At 40.5% G+C, this 24,452-nt stretch overlaps 1 non-coding gene and 1 pseudogene across 1 annotated transcript; one reads left to right on the top strand and one right to left on the bottom strand.

The window, feature by feature from the left end:
• Nucleotides 1–752: 752 nt before the first annotated feature.
• TRNAL-UAG (transfer RNA leucine (anticodon UAG)) lies at nucleotides 753–837 on the bottom strand. The gene has a single exon. It is a non-coding gene; the product is annotated as a tRNA-Leu (tRNA).
• Nucleotides 838–5,103: 4,266 nt separating this feature from the next.
• The window catches only part of LOC144245042 (ADP-ribose pyrophosphatase, mitochondrial-like), a 40,091-nt pseudogene continuing 20,742 nt past the window's right edge, over nucleotides 5,104–24,452 (top strand).

Consider the following 24,452-nt stretch of genomic DNA (forward strand, 5'->3'; position numbering starts at 1 on the left):
GTATGTATAATTCGTATAAGTAGAATAATAATGTTTTAAAGCCAAAAAGAAATCAAGACATTGTCTGGCTGGACATATCCATTTTTAAGTGAAAGAACTGAGGCCTACCAGGCTTAGGGAGCTGGAGTGTTACAGTAGTTAAACATGGACATTAGAGGGGTGCCTAGGTGCCTCAGTTGGTCACGTGGCTGACTCTTGATCTCAGCCCAGGTCATGATCTCATGGCTCATGGTACTGAGCCCCACACTGGGCTCTGCACTGGTGGGATGAAGTCTGCTTGGGATTCTGTCTCTCTCTCTCTCAATCTCTCTCTCTTTCTGCCCCTCCCCTGCTCACGTGTGTACACATGTGTGTGCTTTCCCTCTCAAAATAGATAAACTTAAAAAAAAAAACAAAAAAAATGTGGACATTAGAGTTTGAAGACCTATGTTCAAATGTCCACTTTGACAAATGTTAGGTTATATGACCTTGAACTTAGCAGTGTTTAAGATTCCTCATCTATAAGATAGGAAAATGATAGAATCTACTCCAGTGGGTTGGTGTGAGAATTAAATGTTCTTACAGGTAAAACACATAGCACAGTGTCTAGCACATAGTCAGTCTTGACTAAATATAGGTGAATGTTATTTTTTTAAATTATTTTTTTAATGTTTTATTTATTTATGAGAGAGAGAGCATGAGCAGGGGAGGGTCAGAGAGAGAGGGAGGTACAGAATCTGAAACAGGCTCTAGGCTCTGAGCTGTCAGCACAGAGCCCGACGTGGGGCTCGAACCCACAAACCGTGAGATCATGACCTGAGCCTAAGTCAGACGCTTAACCAACTGAGCCACCCAGGCGCCCCTAGGTGAATGTTATTATGATTTCCCATGGCTATTTGGCTGGTAAATACCAGAGTTGGAGCTAGTCCCTAAACCTTTTAAGCAGTAATTGGACATCCTCCCCATTTCCTAGAAGCTATATCTTAGGGTGCTTGTCGAACGCTGTCTGTGAAAGTCTGGTGGCTCCTCTGGTCTGCTGTTTAAAGAAGTTCTCGGTTATCCTCCTGGCTACCATTCGGCTACATTTGCTGCTGTCTGCTCTCCCACCAGCCTCAGCAACCCCACCGTACAATGAGTACTGCGTCCTGTGAGGTTCCAGGGGTGAGGGGCATGAAAAATGAGCAACGAGCACATTCTGTATTCGGCAATGTAGTTTACAAGTTCTGATATAGTCAAGTTCTATTCATTTAAATTTCAAAGGACAAAAAAAAATCATCGAATTAAAGGGGTTTGAGTTATCTGTCATCCTGCAGAGTGTCAAACGTACTGGCTTAAGTTTTGATGGTTCCTTAGGGGGAATCACTGGGACCAAGAAAAGCCGTCCGTTAAAAATTGAGTGTCTAATCCTTCAATAAATTGTGATGGAAGAGAATCATCTTTGTCTCTCCACCTTTCCTTTCTGAGTTTCTGGTCCCACTTTTCAAAACTCCCCCAGCCTCATGATCTTCATGTAGTTCACACTCTGCAATGAACCATGTTACTCACNTGGGGTCTCCCAGGTACCCACATGCTGTTGAAAGGACTTGATCAGTGCCACATGTACCGAAAGGATCCCCTCTTCCTCCCCCTTCAAATCTTCATCCCCTCAGTTGATGTCCTTAGCTAGTTGTCAGCTTGTTGCACTAATTTACCGAAAAGCATGACGACAGCTGAGTGTGAAATAAATGTGCATTTTATAATACAAACTACATTCAAAGAGGGGTATTTTAATGGTGTAAGTCCAGGCAGTATTTTAAGAGGGTCAGGAAGACATCTTTTTGGGCAGCTGGACTTTCCTAACACCTTGCATTATCCCACACCAATTGAAACTGACCTCTCCTATAAATAAAGACTCTTTGACTTTTATTGTTACACACTTCACTTCAGATTTCTTAGGCTAAATTGTAGATGGCCTCCATTCTATATATGACTGTATTAATGACCCTGCCTAAGTCATTTCCTAAAGGGCACAGTTTTCTTTAACCTTTGAAAAAGTTAAACATTGTCCCATTGTTCTCTTCACCTTGAAAGCCAGCCAAGGACCCAATACCCTGATCACTCACTGACCACTATCCTGCAGACTGCTACATAGAGAGCACTCAGTAAATGGTAGTTATTTTAGTATTGTTATTTACTATCAGTGTTATCGCCTTAAAGAGAGGAGAAAGCCTCACCTTTGCTCTCCTTTCAGATTTCTTTCAGAAGTTGGACTTAAGCATCACTTTAGGAAGAGATGGATAATTCACAGGAATCCAGTTTTCCGGGTACCACTTGCTTCTGCTTCTGAAAGAGAGGCTGGAAGAATGGTTAGGGTTAATTGCACTGCTGGGGGCCTGTAATCAGCCTGGCACAATCCATCCTTAGTGTGCCCTCCATAATATTCATGATAAAGTGGGAATCACGCAGGCAATCTCTGGCTCAAGAATAGTTCATAGCGACAGGCCAAAGATTTGTTCTCTGATCATGCTTACAATTCCTTTAGGGCTTTCTCCTGGATGGACCAGAACATTCTCTGTGTCTTGCTCTGTTTGTTTTTCTGCCTCAGACAACAATTTAAAAAAGAGAGTCTCCCCAGTGGCCTCCCAGCAAGTAATTCTTTTGGTCTCTACTATAGTACTTCATTTCCTTCCCTTAGGACAATTCTTGCACCGTGATCGTCAAATGGTGTGATTTAACTGTCTTCTTCTTTGAATGGTGCTAAAAGCAAACAAAATCTCTCATTACTGGTTTTGATGTCCTTTTCTGGCTAGGTGTTACATGACGTCTTCTGCAGCCCACTGTATTTCTGCATTGTACTTGATTCACCAGGCCTTCCCTGCTCCCTTGCTTTCCTCAAGTGTCTGTTACCCCCGAGCATCTGGTTGTTTATATTTGAACATCTGGTCTTTTTGATTCATAGCAAAAATTGACTTTGGCCTTCCAATAATGAGATTTTCAAACATCCTAGAATTATAAAATGTTAAAGGTGGAAGGACTTTTGCAGATAACAGAGGCCAACCGATTCCTTTTATAATGTTAAACCAAGACTCAGAGAAGCCAAGTGTCAGATGCAAAGCTACAATGCTTTTGGTGGGGGAAAGCTAGAACCAGACCCAAGACTTCTCCTCCATTTGTTTCTTGTGAGTTGGATTATCATCGCTGGAAATAACACTAAGGGTCTTCTTCCAACATGTTTACCTTTTCACATCAGTGGTTTTCCTCATATGTTTCCAGGAGGCTCAGAGAAATAAGAATTCCACATTGAAAAAAATGCAGCCACAGGAAGGCATGGCTTACAGAGTTGGGACTCAGATGATGATGGACAATAACCAGTTCTCACATTTCTACGCTGTCAGTTCTACTATTTTGTTCTCTATAATGCCGGCTATGTCTAGGTTTCAAGCCTTCTGGAAGCCTGACTCATGTAGCTTAGGGTTCTTTATGAGGTTGCTGGGTGGGTTTTCCATAGCTGCCTTCCGTAGGAATGGTGATGCCTTCAAATAGTCAGAGATCTACCCGCACGCGCACACACACACACATTTTGAAACTTTTTTAAAGTTGAGGAGGTGTGTTCCTAAATAATACCAACTATTGGATACAAAAAGCATTCCCTGGTCAGGTAATCTGAAAAATACAAAATGAAACAGAATTAAATAGCTTAAGGTCAGTTGGTTCATTTTTACTGGAATTCATGGGATCTTTAAAATAGTAATGTGAATCCTGAATTTCTAAGGGAGGGTGGTGAAATACGTAGAATTTCCCAAACGTATTTGACCATCAAATCATTTATGGGACTTGTGTAACATGGAACAAACTTTAGGAGATGTTAAATTTCCTGTGGGTTTCAATTAGAGTCTGCAGTATTCCCTTTGTTCCCAAACTATCTGTTTCAAATGTTAAGATCCCTTTCCCTGGGGTTTGTTGTCTTAGATATAATGACTAACACTGTGCCTCTTTTCCTCATTATTTATCATTTTAGGACCCAGATGCTATTATTTCTAAGCCTGAATCTCTCCAGACAGAGAAATTGTGGGTTGTTTAACTCTGACCTCATACCTGAGCTGCTCAATTCCTATAATTATTTTCAACTGTCCTATTCTTTTCTACACAGTTTTCAAGGTGCAGGGTCAAAGAGGTAATGATAATTATAGTAATGACAAGTAGCATTTCTGAGTGTGTGCAGTGGGCCACATATGGTGCTAACAGCTTTACATGTAACATCCCATTTAATTGTCAACACAACACTGTGAGGTAGATATTGTTCTGTTTTACACATGAGAAAACTGAAGTGAGCTTAAATAACTGCCCAAGAGGGTCCCAGCGAAGGAGGGGAAGCTGGGATCGAACATGATTGTGTTCAGCTCTTAAGGAGTCCAGGCCCTTCCAGTGTTCGTTCTGTTTCTTAATGGATGTGCTGCCACAATCCTTTCAGAGCAGAGACCACAGGGTCTAGACCACAGTAAAATCTTCTGTGCTTGACACAGCACCTGGCCTGCTGTAGCCAATACTCCTGTGAAGAGAAAAATTAACCAACTTGCCCAAGCCATTCAGCTAGTAAATGGTGGACCTAAGATTTGAACCACCTCCCACACCTTATGCATCATGGATTCCCCAAAAGAACCATGCTCTGTGTACCAAGTGATCTCTTTTTCTCCTTGGAGGTCACATTCACTAGGCTTTTGATCATCCCAAACAAGGCATTTTATGCCCCCATTCATTCTACATGCTCCCCTCCCCCTCCCCCTCCCCCTCCAACACATTCATTCTGCCCTCTCCCAAGCGGACTGTGGATCTAGACCTAGGGAACTAAATCTACCCGTAATGGCTAATACTCTGGTAAGCTAGAAAGCACTTTTGTGGTTCTTGTATGCTCATTCTGTCGGAGGTGCTTGGACGTTGGCTGTTCTCAACCCCAGACTTCACATTTGGAAGCCCTCCCAGATGTTGAAATCTTTCCGTGTAAAATGAGAAGGCGTGCACGCCTGGAGGCCTGGAGGGGCTGGGGGCGGGCCCCCCGCGGCCCTGCTTCTTCATTGGCTCCACCCACGCACCCGGTCCTGGCACCCCCTGAGCGCCCCGACATCCCCACGGGCCGCGGGACAGTGGATGGCTGGACACAGCTGGGCAAAGGTATTAGTGGCGGTGTCTCTCTCCATGACTTTGGCCTCCGCGGCCGTCAGGCTCAGCAGCTGCCCCAACATCTCGCCGGTTGGAGCCCGTTTTCCTCATGTGGGTCTCCTCCAGGCTTAGCAAGTCAGATTTGAATGGCGCTGCTCAGCACCCCCAGAAGAAATCCAGGACGTCTCCATACCCTGGCTCTAAAGTGGAAGAAGCCAGATTCCCCAATGAGAAAGTGAGCTGGCTGGTCGAATGCCAGAGCACAAACCTGTCTAGTACACTGCCGGCTCTGCCTTGGTCCAGCCCATGTGGGCAGACCCTCCAGTGGGCAAAAGGAGCTTCTTTCCTAAATTCAACGAAAAGGATGGACAGGCTGAAAGAAGGAGCCAGAATGGCTTGTATGAGGTTGAAATTGGCAGACCTAGAAATCCTGCAGGCCAGACAGGGCTAGTTGGCAGAGGACTTTTAGGGCGGTGGGGTCCCAATCATGCCGCAGACCCCATTTTAACCAGGTGGAAGAAGGATAGCAAGGGAAATAAAGTTACCCATCCTGTTTCTGAGAGAAGCATCCTGCAATTTGGAGCCATCAAAAGGAAGGACTGTGGAGAATGGGCCATCCTGAGCGGAATGGTAGGGCTGGGAAAGAAAATTAGTACCACCTTGAAGAGAGAATTTGGTGAGGGAGCCATGAACTCCTTACAGAAATCCAGAGCAAAAACACAGAAGTTGAAGAAACAACTTCACAAACTGTTCAGCCAGGAACACTTTGTGGTCTATATAAAGGCTATGTGGATGATCCTCGAAACACAGATAACGCATGGATGGAGACAGAGGCTGTGAACTACCATGATGAAACGGGGGAGGTAATGGACGAGCTTCCTCTGGAAGCTGGTGATGATGCCAAGAAAGTGAAGCGGGTGGACATCACTGATCAACTCAGGCTTTATGTCAGCCATTCCCAGTTTATTCAACTTGTGGCTGAGAAACAAGGTGCCCACTAGAGTGAGGGCACATGTCCCAGGTGCTGTGAATATTGACTTGGAGTCTCATGAAAGCCAGGGGCCTTCAAATGGACATGGAGGTAAGAACTCCCACTGAACAGGACAGGGAGGGGACTTCTTTCGGTGATTGTTTACAAAACTGTTCACAGCGTGAAGGCTTTGTGTCAGGGAATAGTATCAAACACAGGAGATCAGGATCACAGACTTTTTGGTTTTCCGGATGGAAGAAGAGGAAGACAGCTATTGTATATGTTGTATACATGACTCTTAACCACATGATCCAACCAATGCTCTCTGGAGAATTGTAGGTGAGACAAAGATAACTTCTTACCAACCATAACCACTGCTTTTCAGCTAGCCTGAATTTGTCACTTTTTTTTTTCCTCCTGATGTGTTAAATTGTGGTCTGACCTAATGTATAACCTGGTATTTTGGATTACATTTGCTTTTCAAAGTGAGTTTTATGTGGTCTTGCATTCATTGTCTTTAAGAATGAAAGCTCTCTGGTTATTCTTGTTTTTAGGATCTCTCGTTTTATGGGAAAGGTTTCCTCTCTATTTTATTCATAAGGATCAAGTACTTATGAACCAGAAAAACAAAGTGCAGTGACAAAATGAGCTTACTATCTAGCCCTCTGGTTATCAGAACTATTTCTGAACAGAATGGACTAAGCTCAGAATATCTCTCTGCCCCTTCCTCTCATCTCAGAAGACCCAGCAAATGTGAATTCCTGTTGTGAATAAGTCTTTGTCAGGAGATGATGTAATCTGAGCCTAATAAAAATGCAATTCATGCCTACCTTTTCTCAATTAAAAAAATATATATGAAGAGAGAGAGAGAGAGGAAGAGAGAGACTGACAGAGATGTTCAATAGTCAGTTTGCAAACATAGAGATGCTCCCCTGACAATCATGAGTGAGGGGATTCCAGGGGCGCCTGGGTGGCTCAGTCAGTCGGGCGTCTCTCAATTTTGGCTCAGATCATAATTTCATGGTTTGTGAGTTTGAGCCCTCTGACAGTGCAGAGCCTGCTTGGGATTCTCTCTTTCCCTCTATCTCTGCCCCTTCACCCTCAAAAATTAATAAGTAAACATTTTTAAAAAAGAATGAGGGGATTCCAGTAGCAACAAATAGGCCAGAAATACATTTCTTTCCTTTCTTGTCACCTAAAACAAACCAGTTAACGTTATTGGTATATAACACAATGCATGGAAAATTAAGTCAAACCACTGCAATGAGCTTTTTCTGGCTAGAGTGGAAAAGACTATTGCAGGTATTGATAACTACATAAGGAAACACTTTAATAACAGTTAACACTTCTAGCCACTTACTACATACCCACATTCTTGTAAGTGCTTAAGAGAACAACACCAGGGTTCTCTCATGTCCCAGGTTGGGCTCCCTGAGGAGCAGTCTCTGAGAGGGAGATTGTTAGCATTGCAAGATGTTTCTTAGGGACAGCTGTTCAGATCACCTCCTGGGGAAGGGAGGGGAAGGAAGCAGGATTGGATAGCGTCAGACATTAAAGATGAAGTCCAGTGAAGGCATCAGCCAACCCAACATGGAGCTCTGGAGCGGAGAGGCCCTTCTAGCTGTCCTGAATTGGGAGTTCAGGCCTTTATACCCCTGTTGACCAGTCACTGGACACAGGCTGCCCCTAGAAGGAGGTGTCACCTTGGGAGAGACAATTTCCTCAGCCTAGGCAATCACAAAAGAGGGCTGACAGCTGAAGACCATCTCCCTGGTAACACTCCTAGTAGTTAAGAAGGAGAATTTGGAAACGGGGAGGGGGCAGGCATCATAGGGTCTACAACTTATTGTTATTCCAGCTTTACAGATAACATAACTGAGGCACAGAGAGGTTACAGAACTTGAACCAAGTTGTACAACTACAAGTAAGAGGTGGTGGGAACAGAGCACAGGCTGTGGGATCTGTGGCTTACCTCCTTGGCCACTACACCATAGTCCTTTCTGTAGTTACACTCGACAGTCTCCAGGTTCCCTGCGCACTGCTCCTATAAAAAGAAATGACCATTATATCTTTTCCTACATGCACATTTGGTCAGAGTTCCCTTTTCTAAACTTGAAGGACACGGGCATCGTCTCTATTGGTTTTCTCTTGAAAGATGTTGTATTTACACGGGTGATGATAATTATAAAAAGGCCCACCCTGGGATGTCCTGCATTGTTCACGCTCAGGAACAAATTGAATACATTGCTTTTCTTTGTGAATTCTATGACTGCTTGTTGATGGAACCATTTGTCCTGTATATTAGTCTCATTCCAGCAACTTTTCCAGGTGACATATGCTCCCTGTCTATTTGAATAATTGAGGTACCTGGTTGGTCAAACATATTTTGAGTGTTCCTCAACTTATTTCATTCTTTTTTTTCAAAATGTAAGTTCCTAAAAAAAAAAACAACACTTGTACTTAGACAGATACATACACACACACACACACACACACATACACACATCATTGCAAAAACCCCTGAAATAACGAAGGTCTAATCTCTCAAATTTAATATATCTAGAACAGAATTCTTGATTTTTTTCTCCCCGAATAAAACTGTTCCTCCATCATTCTTCCCTGGTAATTGGCACCAAAATCCATACAAAGTTGTGCAATAAAACAAGGAATTAGCCTAGATTCCTTGCTTTTCCTCACTTCTCACATCCAATCCATCTGCAAAATTTAGCTCCACCCCCAACAAAATATATCCCAAATCATTAATTGCTTTTGGCCTTCACTGACCCCCCCTTTAATAAGGCCACCATCCCTCCTCCTCTAGACAACAGCAAGTGCCTCCTCACAGGCCCCTCTCCTTCCACGCTTGTCCTCTTGTGGGTCAAATTCCACCCCTCCCCCCAAATTAAATGACATCTTAAAGAATGTCAGTCATATGATGTCCAATCTCTCTTAAAACCATCCGATGGTTTCTTTTTGCACATAAACTAAAACACATACTCCTTACCCAGGCTGACCCATTCTGCATCCCTGAATTCTAGTCTGACCTGGTCACATTTCACCCTGGGCCAGTCTCGCCTTTCTCTTCCTGTCATACTTCATATTTGCTTCTGCCTCAAGGCCTTGGCTTTGCTTTTCCCGCCTAGAATGTCCTTCCATATCTGTACAAAGTGGGGCTCTTAGGTCATTCAGGTCTCATTCAAATGACACTTCCTCAAAGAGACTTTTTCAGGTCACTTACTCTAAAGTAGTTTACCCAGTCCATTATTACTCCCTCACCTTGTTTTATTTTCTCCAGAGTATTTAACACCAGCCTAAATTATCTTGTAAATTTCTGTTTTCTTACAAGTGAGTGTAGGCGTTTTTCTCTCCTAGTGACTGCTATACCACCAGTATCTAGATTAGTGTGTGGCAGGCACATCCACAAATTATTTGCTGCTGCCAACAGTTTTCTATATGCTCTTGTCTTTAAAATACAAATATAAATATAAATACAAATACAAATATGAATATGATCACACTATCCTTGGTCTAACTTTCTTATTTAAAAAACATTTTAGGGGTGCCTGTGTGGCTTAGTGGGTTAAGCGTCTGACTTCAGCTCAGGCCATGATCTCACGGTTCGTGGGTTTGAGCCTCGCATTGGGCTCTGTGCTGACAGCCAGCTCAGAGCTTGGAGCCTGTTTCAGATCCTGTATCTCCCTCTCTCTCTGACCCTCCCCTGATCATGCTCTCTCTCTCTCTCTCTCTTTCAGAAATAAATAAAACATAAAAAAAATTAAAAAAAACATTTTGTCTTGAAATAATTCTAGATTTACAAAAAAGTTGCAAAAAATAGTACAGAGAGTTCACCTTGACACTTTTCAAGGTGCTGGCCAATTGTTTTTCAAGAATGTCCCACAATTTCAGATTATTCTAACATTTTCTTAAATTTTTTAATGTTTCTATTTACTTTTGAGAGAGAGAGAGAGACAGAGTGCAAGCAGGGTAGGGGCACAGAGAGAGGGAGACACAGATTCTGAAGCAGACCCCATCCAGGCTCTGAGCTGTCAGCTTGAACCCACAAATTGTGAGATCATGATGGAAGCTGAGAAGTTGACACTCAACCGACTGAGCCACCCAGGGAACCCCTATTCTAAAATTTTCATATAAACAGGTTGAGATTATACATTTTTGGCACGAATACCACAGATGTGATGTTGTTTAGCTAAACTTTTATATTGAAAAAATGAAGGTGTCTTTTTCAGTGTAATCACTACTATATATTAAATAGTATATGCTATATTTTATTTACTACTTTTTTAATTTACAAATTTATTTACAACTTTTCATGCCCAATGTGGAGCTTGAACTCATGACTCTGAGATCAAGAGTTGCATGCTCTACCAACTGAACCAGCCAGGCCCCCCGGTATATGCTATATATTAAAATATCACCATCAAATTTCCAGCCATCTTTTACTGATTTTAAACAGCATTTTTATATTTTTATGCACACACACACGCACATACATACACATACAATTGAATATACGTATTCTAACCCTCCCGCTCCTTCTCCATAAGAGAAGGTATCCAGGAAGTTCTGAATCTCATTCACTATACTCTCGATCTTCTTTCTTGAAGTTCATGAAATGACACTTAAATGCTGTGTCTTAACCACTCTATCAGTTACGTATTTCTACCAAAAAATCGGGCAAACTATCCCAAAACACTATAGGATAAGATAGAAACCATCTAGTTTACATGTTTGACGGTTGACCATTAGGGCTGAGTTTGACAGAGTGGTGTCTTTTGGTCATGCCTGGCTCATTATCTTAGGAGATGAAAGAGAAACTTCTCTGCACCTCATGTCTCTCATCCTCTATCAGGCTAATCCAGATATGTTCTTATGACAATGGCAGAGGAGCCAAGATCTAATGGAACCTTGGAAGAATTCTTGAGTCCCAGGCTCAGAACTGGCCCTGAGCCATTTCCATGCATCCTAATAGAAAAACCAAGTCACGAGACCAACCCAGATTTGGTTCTACCTCTTTAGTGAGAGGAAGTAATTCTACCTCTTTAGTGAGAGGAAGTGGCAAGTCACATGTCCAAGGGCACAGACTCAGAGTCACGGGAAAAAGTGAGGCCATATGAGCCTATTGTGGCTTTTTTCCCCTAACAGTTTTATTGTTATATGTTATATCACATACCATATAGTTCACCCTTTTAAAGTATACAATTCAGTGATTCTGACTATATTAACAAGGTTGTACAACCATCACCACAATCACTTTTAGAACATTTTCCTCACCCTGTAAAGAAACTCCGTACCTTTTCCAAGATGCTTTCTCTGACATCCATGATAGAGTTAGACATTTATTCCCCTATGTGGCCTTGTATATATATATTGTTCCACTGCAAAACTCTTTTACAATTTATTTTTATTGAAATCAAAGACTATATTCCATTCATTTTTCCATTCCCAGTATCTAGCATAGATGGACAGTAGGTGCGCAATCAATGTCTGCCAAAGAGAATTGCAGAGACCCCAGGTTTTGCCATTTCTACCCTGAGGTTTACCCATTGCCGTTTCTCGAGCCTCTGGCAGAAGCCCAAAAGTATTTATTTGTACTGGTGCAACTTTCAGCCACTTTCTACACCTGGTGATGGTTGGGCAATTGTTCATGTTGATGAATCATTCTGGTTGCTGCTCAACATTTCTCTTTTCTTTCTGTCAGGGTCGTTATCAAGTAAGATGACAAACTATCGAAAGTAAGATCATGGGGAATGACAAAGTAATAGGGTGGGGAGGTTTGCTTCATCATTTGCTGAAAGTTTGGAACACACCATCTCTGTGTCCCTCCCGTTTCCTTTCTGTCTAATGACAACAGGTACTGTACTCTGTGTCAGGGACTGTGCATGCATCGTCATTTGTGCTTTCTTATCAGGATCAAATGAAACATTTTAAGACAGTCTTTTCCAAAGCCAAGATAGGTCTATGTATGACTAGATACCACTTCAAACCAGCAGCTTTGCGAGAGCGGAGGCTGTGCCCTCCCCCTTTCTCGGCATCTACCATGGCTCATCTGTATTTTATAAGATCTCGAATGAAGTGTAAAAGCTAAAAAACATTTACCATGAACTAATTTGGCATGAAGTAGGGAGTCAAATACAAGTAAAAGCCATTTTATTCAGCTCTGATGAGTTTTAGAATGCTAAGTTTACATATGGCAGTATACTTTCTAGGTGAGAGAATTTTTGTCTTTCGGGGAGTTCTTGAAAGACTTTGATAGTATATATGCTTTAAAAATGGAAGATTGTCAAGGCTTTCCTCATGGCTTCATGTGCTGTGACTGTTAAAATCACATTTCAATGTGGTAAGTTTTGCTCCCAGATTTGTCGCTAACTGGCTGTAGGAACTTGGGTAAAGTTGCTTCACTTCTCCGAATTCCCTTGTAGCTTATAATTCTAGAGGTGTTAAATTGACAGATATGTGCAGTACTTCAGTACATATGTATCAAATGTGTATGGACTTACACATTTATAAATATTATACATTTATAAAAAGCAACTTTTCCAAAATAGCAGTAAGGATTTTTCTATGGGAGAAACCTGAATCCTGCCTGTTACAATTATCATTTCTTTTTAAAAAAAAAATAGTTTAAGGAAATTGGTTTGTTAGTTATCTATTACTACTTAGCAATATTACCTCAAATATATGGCTTAAGACAACACACATTTATTATGTCACAGTTTCCATGGATCAGGAATCTGAGGACAGCTTAGCTGTATTAGGGTATCAAAAGGCCACAGGTGAGGTGTTGAATGGGGCTGCTGTCCTATCTGAGGCCTGACCGGAGGCACAATCAAGTTCATGTAGTTGTTGGTAGTATTCGATCTGTTCCAGGTTGTTGCACTGAGGAACTCAGCATTTCGCTGGCTGTTAACCAGAGGCTGCCCTCAGTTATTTGCTACTTGGCTCTCTTCTCGGCCAGCGTACACCATGATACCTTGCTTCTTGCTTCTCCAAAGCCAACAGGAGACAGAGAGTTTCCTCACAGAATGCGTGACAGTGTTACATAATAGCATATACATGTGCCATCGCATTTGCTGTATTCCATTGGTGAGAAGCAAGTCACAGGTCCCATTAGGGGGAAGGGGGCACACAAAGCATGAGCATCAGGAAGTTGGGATCAAGGGGGCCACTGTGGAGTCTATCTGCCACAACTGGAAAATTACAACATGTATGTGAGCAGTAGAGTAGGGTGAAATTCTAGGAACATCACCCCCAAAAAGCACACACATAAACGTTATAACGAGAGAAGCACCCTGCTTCTTTCTTATCCTCCACTCTGGAAAATGCTGCCATCCATAGCAAAGTCTGTAAACCTGAGAGATACCCTTGGCTCTTTGCAATCCCTAATCAGCCCTCTCCCAGCCCAATCCACCAATAAGATACCAAACATGACCCTTCTGTCTACTTCTACTATTTCCCCACCATTCAGTTACCAATGTCTTTCCCCCAAACATGGTCTGACCACACCTTTCAACCGGCCTTTCGGATTCCACTCTTGCCCTTCCTTATGATCCACTCTTCATACAACAGCCAGAATGCTTTTCTTAAAACATAAATCAGATCATGTCATTCTTCTGCTTAAAATCTTCCATTAGCTTCTCAGTGAATGTGAGTAAAGTTCAAACTCCTTTATCTGACCTATAGGACCCTACATAAACTGACTTCTACTTATGTCTCATCTGTTCTATTATATTTCTCTTTATATATAACAGCATTGTTAATTTGCTACAATGACATATATTATATATAACAGCATTGTTAATTTGTTACAATGACATATATTAGATCTCATAATCTAAAAATAAAGTAAATAAGATTAGTATTATTAAATCTAACATAGAATATAATATCACTTGAACAGAATAAAATAAGTTTTAATAAAGTTAAGCATTTGAAGCTAAAAAGTTTTTTAATGAAGGAAACATTAGTTAGCAATTAGAACTTTATGGGTGATCTAATGCATCATGTATCAGATAACTTGATCCAAAATGACATATCTTAAACTAGATGTAATTTTGGAATAATATAAAATCCAAACCTAAACTAATAATATATATTGAAGCTAAAAATCAGAGAATATGTTTATCTATAAAGTGGTGAGATTTTTATTTTGGAAAGGGGCCAGGAAAAACTTATTACATAGGTGGTCTATTAGTTCTACTTCATCAAAATTTGGAGTTAAAAAATCATGTTCATAATAAACTCTAAAAATAGAATTACACATTCATACAAGTTAGTTTTCTTACACTTTTTATTAGTTAAAGCCAAGAAAATTCACTTTTTAATTATGTGGGTCTGATGATCCACTTATCGTTGACTACCCAAACCACTTGGGTGCGTTCACCCAGACAAATTAAATCTGAATTAAATCTGAATCCTGCAGCTCGGTAGCTGAATGATCTCGTTCAGTTCATTCAATCTTTCTGAGCCTCAGTTTGCTCATAAGCAAACAGGAATAGCAATACATACTCTTTAGAGTTATTTTAAGGATTAAATGAGGCAACATATTTATTGTCATATTTTAAGGACTCTGTATATGTTGTTCTCTCTTTTTCATCGTTGCTTGGCTAATCAATCTGAAAGTACCACAGATTGATCTATTTTCCATTTCTATTCCCCATAATTTAGACCTAGGTTCAACTTGTGCAGAAGGAAAGAATTAGAAAAGTATCATAAAGGGAGAATCATTGAGACTTGGCTGACATAGAGGAAGAATGAGGCGGAAGTTACGCAGGAGTCTGAGATTTCAACTGGACGTGAGAGGTTACATAAGAATCCTGAAGGAATTTGCGTTTATTTGTGGATAGGCAAATCATTGACCATGACAGGACACTTTGGTAAATGATATTATTTACTTATTGAATAATCTATACCACTGTACCCCTCCCCTGCACTTTGAATATAATGGGTATTAATTTGAAATGGAAAATCTGTGTGGTAGTTCAGGGTATTTTAGAAAAATTGTCAAGTATTGAATATAATGCAAATTTATTACTTATATTTCTCACCAGAAGTAGTTGTTTTATCAGATGAGTATTATTTCATTATTATTTCATTTCCAGAGCAATGGGCCTTTTGAATTTTTCAGATTTCTTTTGGGAGAAAAGACATTGCAGTTACTTGCAATTTAATGAAGAAAATTCTTTTATGGCTTCTCACTTTGGGATGCTGTTAGATTGTGTTGGCATGGTGTAAGGAGAATCTTACGAGTTCTATGAACTCTTGGTGGTTTTAACTTTGTCTTAGATTCTAAAATATCACTGTATAATTTTGTTTTAGCATGGAGGGGCACTGTTTACTTACCTAGCCTGATTTGCTTAATAATCTACCAAAACAAACTCAGTGAAAATTCTTTCACTTTCTCTTTTAACCCTGAAACCAATAATTTATTTCTTGGTTGTGCAGTCATAGAAGATATGTAGTTATCTTTGCCCAGTGTCCGGTACAGAGCTCCTAAAACCCTTAAAATTTCCTCAATGAAAAGAATACCTTGAGCTCTTTTGTTCCAATGAAGTGACTCTGGGTGGGGTTCTGGATGGGTTCTGGATGGTGTCTGGTCTCCAGAAAGATGAGGCCATGATTAGAAGCTAGGAATTTGCAGCTCCACCCCCTCATCCTTCAGAAAGGAAAGAAGGGCTGGAAGTGGAGTTAACAATTAATCACGCCTATGTGAAGAAACCTCTGTAAGTTCCCAATAGTATGGGGCCTGGGGACTTCTAGGTGGGTGAATATGTACACACTAGGAGGGTGACATACCCTAAATCCACAGGGACAGAGCTCCTGTGCTCAGTTCACTCCCAGACTTCTCTTTATGTATCTCTTCATCTGTTGTTCATCTGTATCCATCATCATACCCTTTAACAAACCAATAAACATAAGTGAGTGTTTCCCTCAGTTCTATGAGCCACTCTAGCAAATTAATTGAACCAAAAGAGGGAGATTTTGGAACCTCTGAATTATAGCCAGTTGGTCAGAAGCAAGGAGACAACCTGGGCTTGTGACTGGAGTCTGGCGTGGGGAATGGGAGTGGATATGTGAGGTACGTGGGGCAGCCTTGTGGGACTGAGCCCTTAACCGGTGGGATCTGAGCTGTTTGCTGACAGTGTCAGAATTGAGTTAAATTGTAGGACACTGAGCTGGTGATGGAGAGACTTGCTTGGAGTGAGGGAAAAACCACGTATTTGGTGACCACAAATGAACTGTTTTGTGTGAGGAGTAAAGGAGAGTCACAGGGAAGAGACACACCATAGGAAAGAAAGGGTTTTTTTTTCCCTGCAACAGAGGTAGACCGAAATGAAATTTTCAGTACACAGAGACACTCAAATTCTCTCTTTCCTTTGGGTTTATTGACAGGTAGGGTGACCAGCTATTCCAGTTTGCTCAGCACTGTCCTGGTTTTAGCACTAAAATGTCCATGTCCTCAGAAGACTCTCAACCTTGGACAAACCAGGATAGTTGGTTACTCTATCAGGTTTGTTAGGCAAAAATGTTTATTGAGAACCTCCTATGTGCCAGGTATTACAGTTATGGTGTTGAGCAAAACACATACTGTCCCTGCCCTCATGTAACTTAGAAATCTACTACTAGTCCATCCATATCACATGGAAATACAACTAGGATGAGTAAGCAGACAGGGGCAGACTGGGCTTTGGCCGTGGTAATTATTATTTTTTCAAATTTAATTTTCCAATTGGTTACCATTGTTATGTAGGAAAGACCTATTGATTTCTGTGTATTGGCTTTGTTTTCTGCCAGTATGCTTAAATCTCTTAAACTTGTAATAGTTTTTACATGCTCTTGAATTTTCTCTATTACACAATCATATTGTCTGTGAATGACAATTTGTTTTCTTTCTTTCTAATTCTTTCATATCTTATTTTCTAATTTTATTGTGCTGATGAGGCCTTTCAGAATGTTATTGAATAGAAGCAGTGATAGCACACATCCTAATCTTGTTTCTCACTTTAAAGGGAAAATTCTACATTTTATCATTAACTTTGATATTAGATGTGTTTTTTGGGGAAGGCAATCATTATAAGGTTAAAGTTTCTTTCTGTTCCTATTTGCTAAAAGTTTTATTAAAAATCACTGTTGAATTTTATTGAGCATTTTTTTCCTGCAGCTATTAAGACAACTAGAAATATTTTCCCTTTGTTCTGTTGATAGGATGGTTTAAGTGACAAACCCCATATATTCTTGAGATAATCCATGTTGTCCATGATACTGTGTTTACAAGTGGCACATGGTTTGTTAATATTTTATGGAGGGTTTTGCATTTGTAAGGTATAATATTAATCTAAATTATTCTATCTGATACTGCCATTTCCTGGTAAATTCCTGTGTATCAATTTGCTTTTGCTGAATAAAAAAAAAAAGAAATGAAACACACTTCAAAACTTAGTAGCTTAACTACTAGAACTGACTCAAGAATTCAGCCAAGTTGCAGGGTACAAAATCAACGTANATGATTCTAGGTCAGCTATGGGAGTTTTTCTGACCAGAGCTCAGTCAAGTGGCAGCTTGGCTGGGGCTGGATAATCTCAGATAGCAACAGACACGTCTGGTGCTGGGTGGGATGGTTGATTTAGGAAGCCTTGGTTGACAAGGCTTGTCTCTGCTTCATATGGTCTCAAACTTTCTAAGAGCCTGGCTAAAATTGTAACCTTTTCACATGGTAGTTTCAGGGTTCCCAAGAGCCACAAGAAACAATAAGCCCAAATATGCAAACATTTTCCAAGTCTCTGTCTGTGTCACATTTACTATTGTCCCAATTCACCAAAGCAAGTTACATAGTCAAGCCTAAAGACACGAGAGAATAATGCAAAGGTTGGGAATTATGGTGGCCCTTTTAACATTCTAATTCTGATGATGGTTCTAGGGCTTCCAAGGCCAAGGACCAAGAAATTCCTACAACCACTTTCCATCACTCTATAGCTTTGTGAATAGACTAAACTAAGACCTCTTTAAGCAGCAACTGACATGGAGAGTGGCAGAAAAGTAATATTAAAGATATGCAGATAGCAGCTAACAAAACAATACACATACTGTAGTGCTTGGCATTTGTTCCTCCTTCCTTTCAAGTGCTTGTTGGGTTTCTATTAGGTCTCAGGTGTTATGCTAGGAACTGGGGTAGAATGAACCCCCATAGCTAAGATTTCAGCAAGCAAAGGGACAGAGAACTATCAGGCTACAAAAAACTCTTGAGGAAAGCCAGGGGTGGACACATAGAAGAGGGTGAAGCATCCCTGTGAGGAGCAGCATGACTGGTAAGAATTTTAAAATCTTGTTATTTTGGCATTATCTACAAAAAAACGTGCATGTACACAATTGGCCATACAAGATGTTAGCTGTAGAAGTGCTTGAAAAAAGAAAACATTGGAAATATAAATACATATGGGTATAAATGATTATATAAGTTATAATACATTCATAGTATGGATACCAGGAATACCATAAAAAGAAAAATGTAGAGTTATATGAATTGATGTGGGAGAACAGTAATATATTATTACTGGTAAAAATCAGTTGTAAAATAATACGCATAGTATAATATTATTTTGTTAAAATCTGCTTGTGAACAATAGTGTGTGTGTGTGTGTGTGTGTGTGTATGTGTGTGTGTGAGAGAGAGAGAGAGAACAGAAAAGACACCAGATGTGAAATGATAACCATCTCTGAGAAGTGAGATTCGTGGGAGGGTACAATGGGGACCTTTTTTACTTTATATATATTTTGTGTACAATTTCAAGTTTTGAAAAAGAACATGTATTACTTTGATAATGAAAAAGTCTTGCTAGAAAAACATTTACAAGAGGATTGAGGATTGGCACGGCAGCTGATCTGAATGCTCACCTTAGAAATGCTGGAATAGCCAGCCAGTCCCTCAAGACTCCCATGTGCATGGGGGACTCTATTCCTGGGATAAATGATGAAGGGACTTGGAAGCTGTCAGATTTTAGGACACCTGGGCCATGTAGCTCAACTGAGAGGAGATAAAGAACTTCCCAACCTCTGGGATCAGTATGCCTCCAGGAAGGTGAAATATTTACTGCGAGGAGAAAAAAGTATATGTATGACTGCTCAACACATGGATGGTGTGACTCTAAAGTTGTATCTCCCACCTCCCTCCCCGCTTTGCAGGGCTTTCACCAAATCCCTCTCGTGAGGGGGGTAAGCAAGAGACAGGCCATCCTAAGAGATGAAAAATAACTAGTCAACCTTTCAGAGACTTCAAAGACTGGGTAAAGATATTGTCCCAGCTTCTAGAACTTTCCTTCAGTGATGGCAATAATGGGAGCAGAGTCCAGCTCCAAAGGCACCGGAAGGCATGCCCACAGTGTTGAGGTAGAGTGTGGCTCCAGACACGTGTTAGAAGAAGCAGCGAAGACTGACCACAGTTGAAGAACCCACCAGAAAGGAATACACTAAGAAGTACCTGGTGTTGGACATGACCTCTTGAAGTGGGTGGATATAACTACCCTGGCTCTTATTACCGATGCCTCATAGAAGCCAAGCCTGGTGTAGCTCAGGGAGACAAGGGCTACACAATGTGGGTGAAGGAGGACCCCAAGGCAGAGTTGCCTTCCGTAACGCAGCTACGGTCACAGGAATTCCTGCTGCCCTTCTAGCGCACTTGGTTAGGGCCAGTTAGAGTTAGCTCCTGTCAGCCTCTGTCTCCCCGGAACTCCTGGGAGTTCAGAAACCATGGTGTGACTAGTATTTTATATTGTCTTTCACATTTCGGTCCCACAGCACTCATTTAATTGTACACTCTGGACACATGTTTATTAAATTGAACGATGAGCCTGGGCTGACAGTCTGTAATAAGAAGGGAAGCTACAAAATTAGACCAAGTAATAATAGCCAGGGCCTTACCCCCAAGAAGGATTGACACAAATTGTAGCAGTTCTTCTCGAATCAGGACCGGATATAGAAATAAAGAGTCTGTGGCAAAGCAAATTATTTCTTTTAAAAAGCTAGCCTTTAAATCCACAAGGAAAGAAATACATTGGATTTTGTCCCGAGTAGTGGTCAGGAATAGCTACAGAAAGTAGCCGTGGGGGAACTGTTACATAATAGTGACAACATGATTGAATTCAGAATCTGGAGAGAGAGGAAAAGTAAGAAAAAAATCCATCAAGATGTTTGATTTTAAAAAGGAAATAAAACTAAGTTGCTACATTGAAACAAATACCTGAAGTTCATTAAAAAAAATAATACAAAGACTTTAAAAATACCTTCTTGAGAAATGAATGTCACCAATTTTGCAAATTAGCTGTTGGAGGAAAAATCATGTTGCTCACTAGAGCGGTAAACGAAATCACCGGTGGTAAGAGGGTTTCATAGGAGCAGGGAAACATGCCACGAATGACAGAAACAGGAAAGCATATAACTTCTGTCATATCAAACTCATATCACAGATTAGGCAGAAATTCAAGGATCATATAGAATAGGGAATGCCATTTTAATATGAACCATCTCTGAGTGGCTAGGACTCTGTGGGATAAGTCCCTCAGGCTGCGAGATCAAGGAATACTGAATCAAGCAGGAACTGTTTGGGGAAACTGTTCTGTAAAGAGAAATCATACCTGAAAATTGCCCCAGGAATCCCCGAGGGCTTACATACCTCTACAGAGAAGGAAACATATGGTTGAAATCGACTGTTATCAGCCCCATACCAAAGTCAGTCCTATTGTTGAAATTTTGTGAAAAACTGAGGGCAACATTTAGTCAAGGGCAGATAGTTGCTTTGAGACAGAAAACATATAAAGTAAAGCAGGTACCTTTTAGGGGTAAGTACAGAGGGAACTCCTACTCAACATTTTTATGAATGGTCTGGAAAGGCAAATCTTCCAAATTTTCAAATAGCACTAAGCTCCTCTGAGAAGCGAAATATAGGATGTTCTTCAATATTGCCATGTGAGCATCATAAATGCCAGCATTACCACCGACCAGAAGCCTCAGTATAGGCCAGGATCAGATAAGACACGTGGATAAAAAATAATCCAGTTCATACTTTAAAGATGCTGGGTTTATACTTTAAAGATGTAACTCCCTGTTAGTTATATTGTTAAGTTATGATCAAAGAACACCTACGGGTTAAGTTATCCCAGACCAGCAGTTCTCAAATCTTTTAGTCCCAAGACCAAAAAATTTAAACTTATTGAGGATTCTGGGGCACCTGGGTGACTCAGTTGGTTAAGCATCTGACTCTTGATTTCAGCTCAGGTCATGATCTCACAGTTTTTGAGATTGAGCCCCATGTCAGGCTGAGCACTGACAGCATGGAACATGCTTGGGATTCTCTCTCTCTCTCTCTCTCAAAATAAATACATAAACATTTAAAATTATACAATCTATTGAGGATTTCAAACAGCTATTTATTAGTTTATTTTAAAATTACAACAAACCCATTACATGTTAATATAAATAAAACAATTTTAATTAACTTTATTTTCCAAGTGAAGAGACTAGTGAGAAGAATTAAACTGTTTTTATATTTTTGCAAATCTGTTTAATGTATGATTTAGGAGAAAAGAGTGGGTAATTATATTTGCGTTCTCATTCAAGCCCTTGTAATACTATTTTAATTAAAGTAGATGAAGAAAATCCGGCCTTGTACAGATAAATAGCTGGAAAAGGCCTATATTTTCAGAGCCTTTTTAAGGTAATTGTGGATATTGCTCTTTGATACTACACTAAAACTCTCCCAGTGGTGGTTTTTTAGAGGTTAGTTGCATTGTGGAATCTGAAACCATGTTATCTTTTCATATTCTGTTATAGTAAAATCCATTGATTTACCTTGCACTTTGATTTTTTTTTTAATTTAAACCCCTGCATAATTTGTGTAACTTAGTGAATTATTCATTTGGAAATTATTGATTGGCTGAATTCTGTAGATCTTGCAAATGTTGATGTTTTGTTCTACAATAGAAGACAATGCTATTAATGTTGCCCTGGAACTCATCAGTGACTTTAGGCATCGAGCTGAGGTCCGGCTCCCAGTGAGTGATACAAGTTTTCTGAAATTGTAATTTTTATTTGAAAATGCACATTTTATCATTGGCAACAAATACCATCAGTTCTATTTTGGAGAAGATACTGTCAAATACTATGGCCACTGTCTGTCAGGCATTCTTTCAAGTAGCATGTTCCATGAGGAAAGTGAGCATAGCACATAATTCAATTGCAGGAGTGTTTTTCCTCAAGACAACCTTCATACTTATAATGCAGATGTTATTTATGTAGTTCTTATTTTGTTATACAGGAAATTAAAAACATATGTTCCCAAGGGTTCAAACTTAGTAAAGTTAATAATTTTTGCCACATCATGAAGGACATTCTTAAGTGAAATTGCCTGCTTTTTTTTTTAAGTTCACTTATTTTGAGAGAGAGACAGGGGCAGAGAGAAAGGGGCAGGGAGAGACGGAGAGAGAGAGAGAGATAATCCCAGCCAGGAATTCCACACCAGGCTCGATCCCATGAACTGTGAGATTATGACCTGAGCTGAAATCAAGAGTTAGAAGCTTTAACCGAATGAGTCAACCCAGGTGCCACATCTTTTTTTGTTTTTTTACTTGCTGGTGTGTGGTGGTGAAGACTACAGCAAGCCCTTCAGCTAAGCTAAGGGGACTGCAATTTTATTCGCTGTCACTTTTTTACCTTCAGTGCTAATCCATCCAAGTGCTGGGTTTACAGGAATGCAAACAGTTCCTCACTATTATTATGGAAATAGTTTTTTACTTTGCTGACCCTGGACCAGGGATACTGGGAGTGTGGACCACCCTTTCCATGACCACATTCCTGGAGGCAGATCTCTGAATACAGTGTCTCACCTTAGATAGCCAAGGAAATGGTTTGTGTCATCAGCCTAATGTTGGAAATTAAATACAAAGTATTTCATAAAAAAATTAAATATCTGCTTCTCTTAAAACATGACTCTTCCATAGCTGACATATCTTTCTTTGCACATAAGGAAGATTATTTGGAGATTAGTAACTGTAAGTATTCAGTGTTGGAAGAGCCACTTATCAGAGAAGAAAGACTACAATTATTAGAATCCTACTGTGGAAAGAGGGAGGGTTTGTTTAAAGTTTATAAAGTCATGATTTAATTTGATTGGTATTTATCAAGCACCTGTAGAGTGCCACAGATCATATAAAATGGTATATATCCAGGTCCCTGCTCTTGTAAGAACTAGAGTGTCGTTGGTGAGGCAGGGTATATAACTCCAATAAGGAAAATGAGAATCAAGAAATAAGTGGAGATAGAAGACAATAGTATTGAATCAATGTAAGACAACATGTGATCCAAAGCCAAATGAGTGGGATCAATGACCAAATTCCTCAGTCCTGGGTGTATTTCACCAGTCCTAGCCCTGAGCTATATCTCACTGGTCTATAGCCAAGGGCCGACCCCACCCCACGCCCCCAGTGCTGCCACAAGTGAAATCTCAGTCTAGTAGGATAGAAAGAGTTTTTTCCTGACTGGTGTGTCAGGGTAATTTATGAGCATTTGTTTGTTGCCACTGTTTTCCTTGGTGTTCCTGGCCTCTATGGTGTTTGCAGGGCTGTATTTAAGAGGCTGCTTGATGTGACACTCTTTTCTGTGATTTAGTGAAAGTCCAAACATTTAAATTGAGTGGATAATACCAAGTGGCATGGATGGTGCTGGAGACCGAATGGTGTGTCTTCCCCAAATTCCTATGTGACAGTATTTGGAGATGTGGCTTTGGGAAGGTAAGTGGGTCGAGAGGGTGGAGTTCTTGCGAATGGGATTAATGCCCTTCAAAATCTATCCCAGAAAGGTCCCTTGACAGAACTTTTTTCTCCATGTGAGAACACAGTGAAAAGATGGTCCTCTGTGGACTAGAAAGCAGGCTCTCACCAGACACTGAAACTGCTGGTGCCTTGATCTTGGACTTTCCAGCTTCCAAAACCATAAGAAATAATAGTTTGCTTTTTAAGCCACCCAGGCCATAGTATCTGTTATAGCTGCCCACATAGACTAAGACAGGTGAGAAAGGAAGAAGCCAAAGCAGGTGACAGGAAGTGATTTCTGAAAACGGGATGGGGCTGAAGGTGGCAAGGAAGACCCAGGAAACTGGTGGAGCTGCAGAGGAGTCGGCTGCGTGGGCTCCTTGGGAGGCTTCCTTCTGGTTTTAATTGACTGACATTTATGTGGCTACCTCTACATGCCATGTTCTGTGTAGAGACAGCCCTAGCAATGAGGCATAGTTCCTGCCTTGAGGACCTTCTTGAACTGCTTCTAAATTTTGCTATTTAACTTTCTCATTAAGTTAACAGTAACTTAAC

Source organism: Crocuta crocuta, unplaced genomic scaffold (assembly GCF_008692635.1).
Source record: "Crocuta crocuta isolate KB4526 unplaced genomic scaffold, BGI_CrCroc_1.0 scaffold170, whole genome shotgun sequence".
NCBI classification, from domain to species: Eukaryota; Metazoa; Chordata; class Mammalia; order Carnivora; family Hyaenidae; genus Crocuta; species Crocuta crocuta.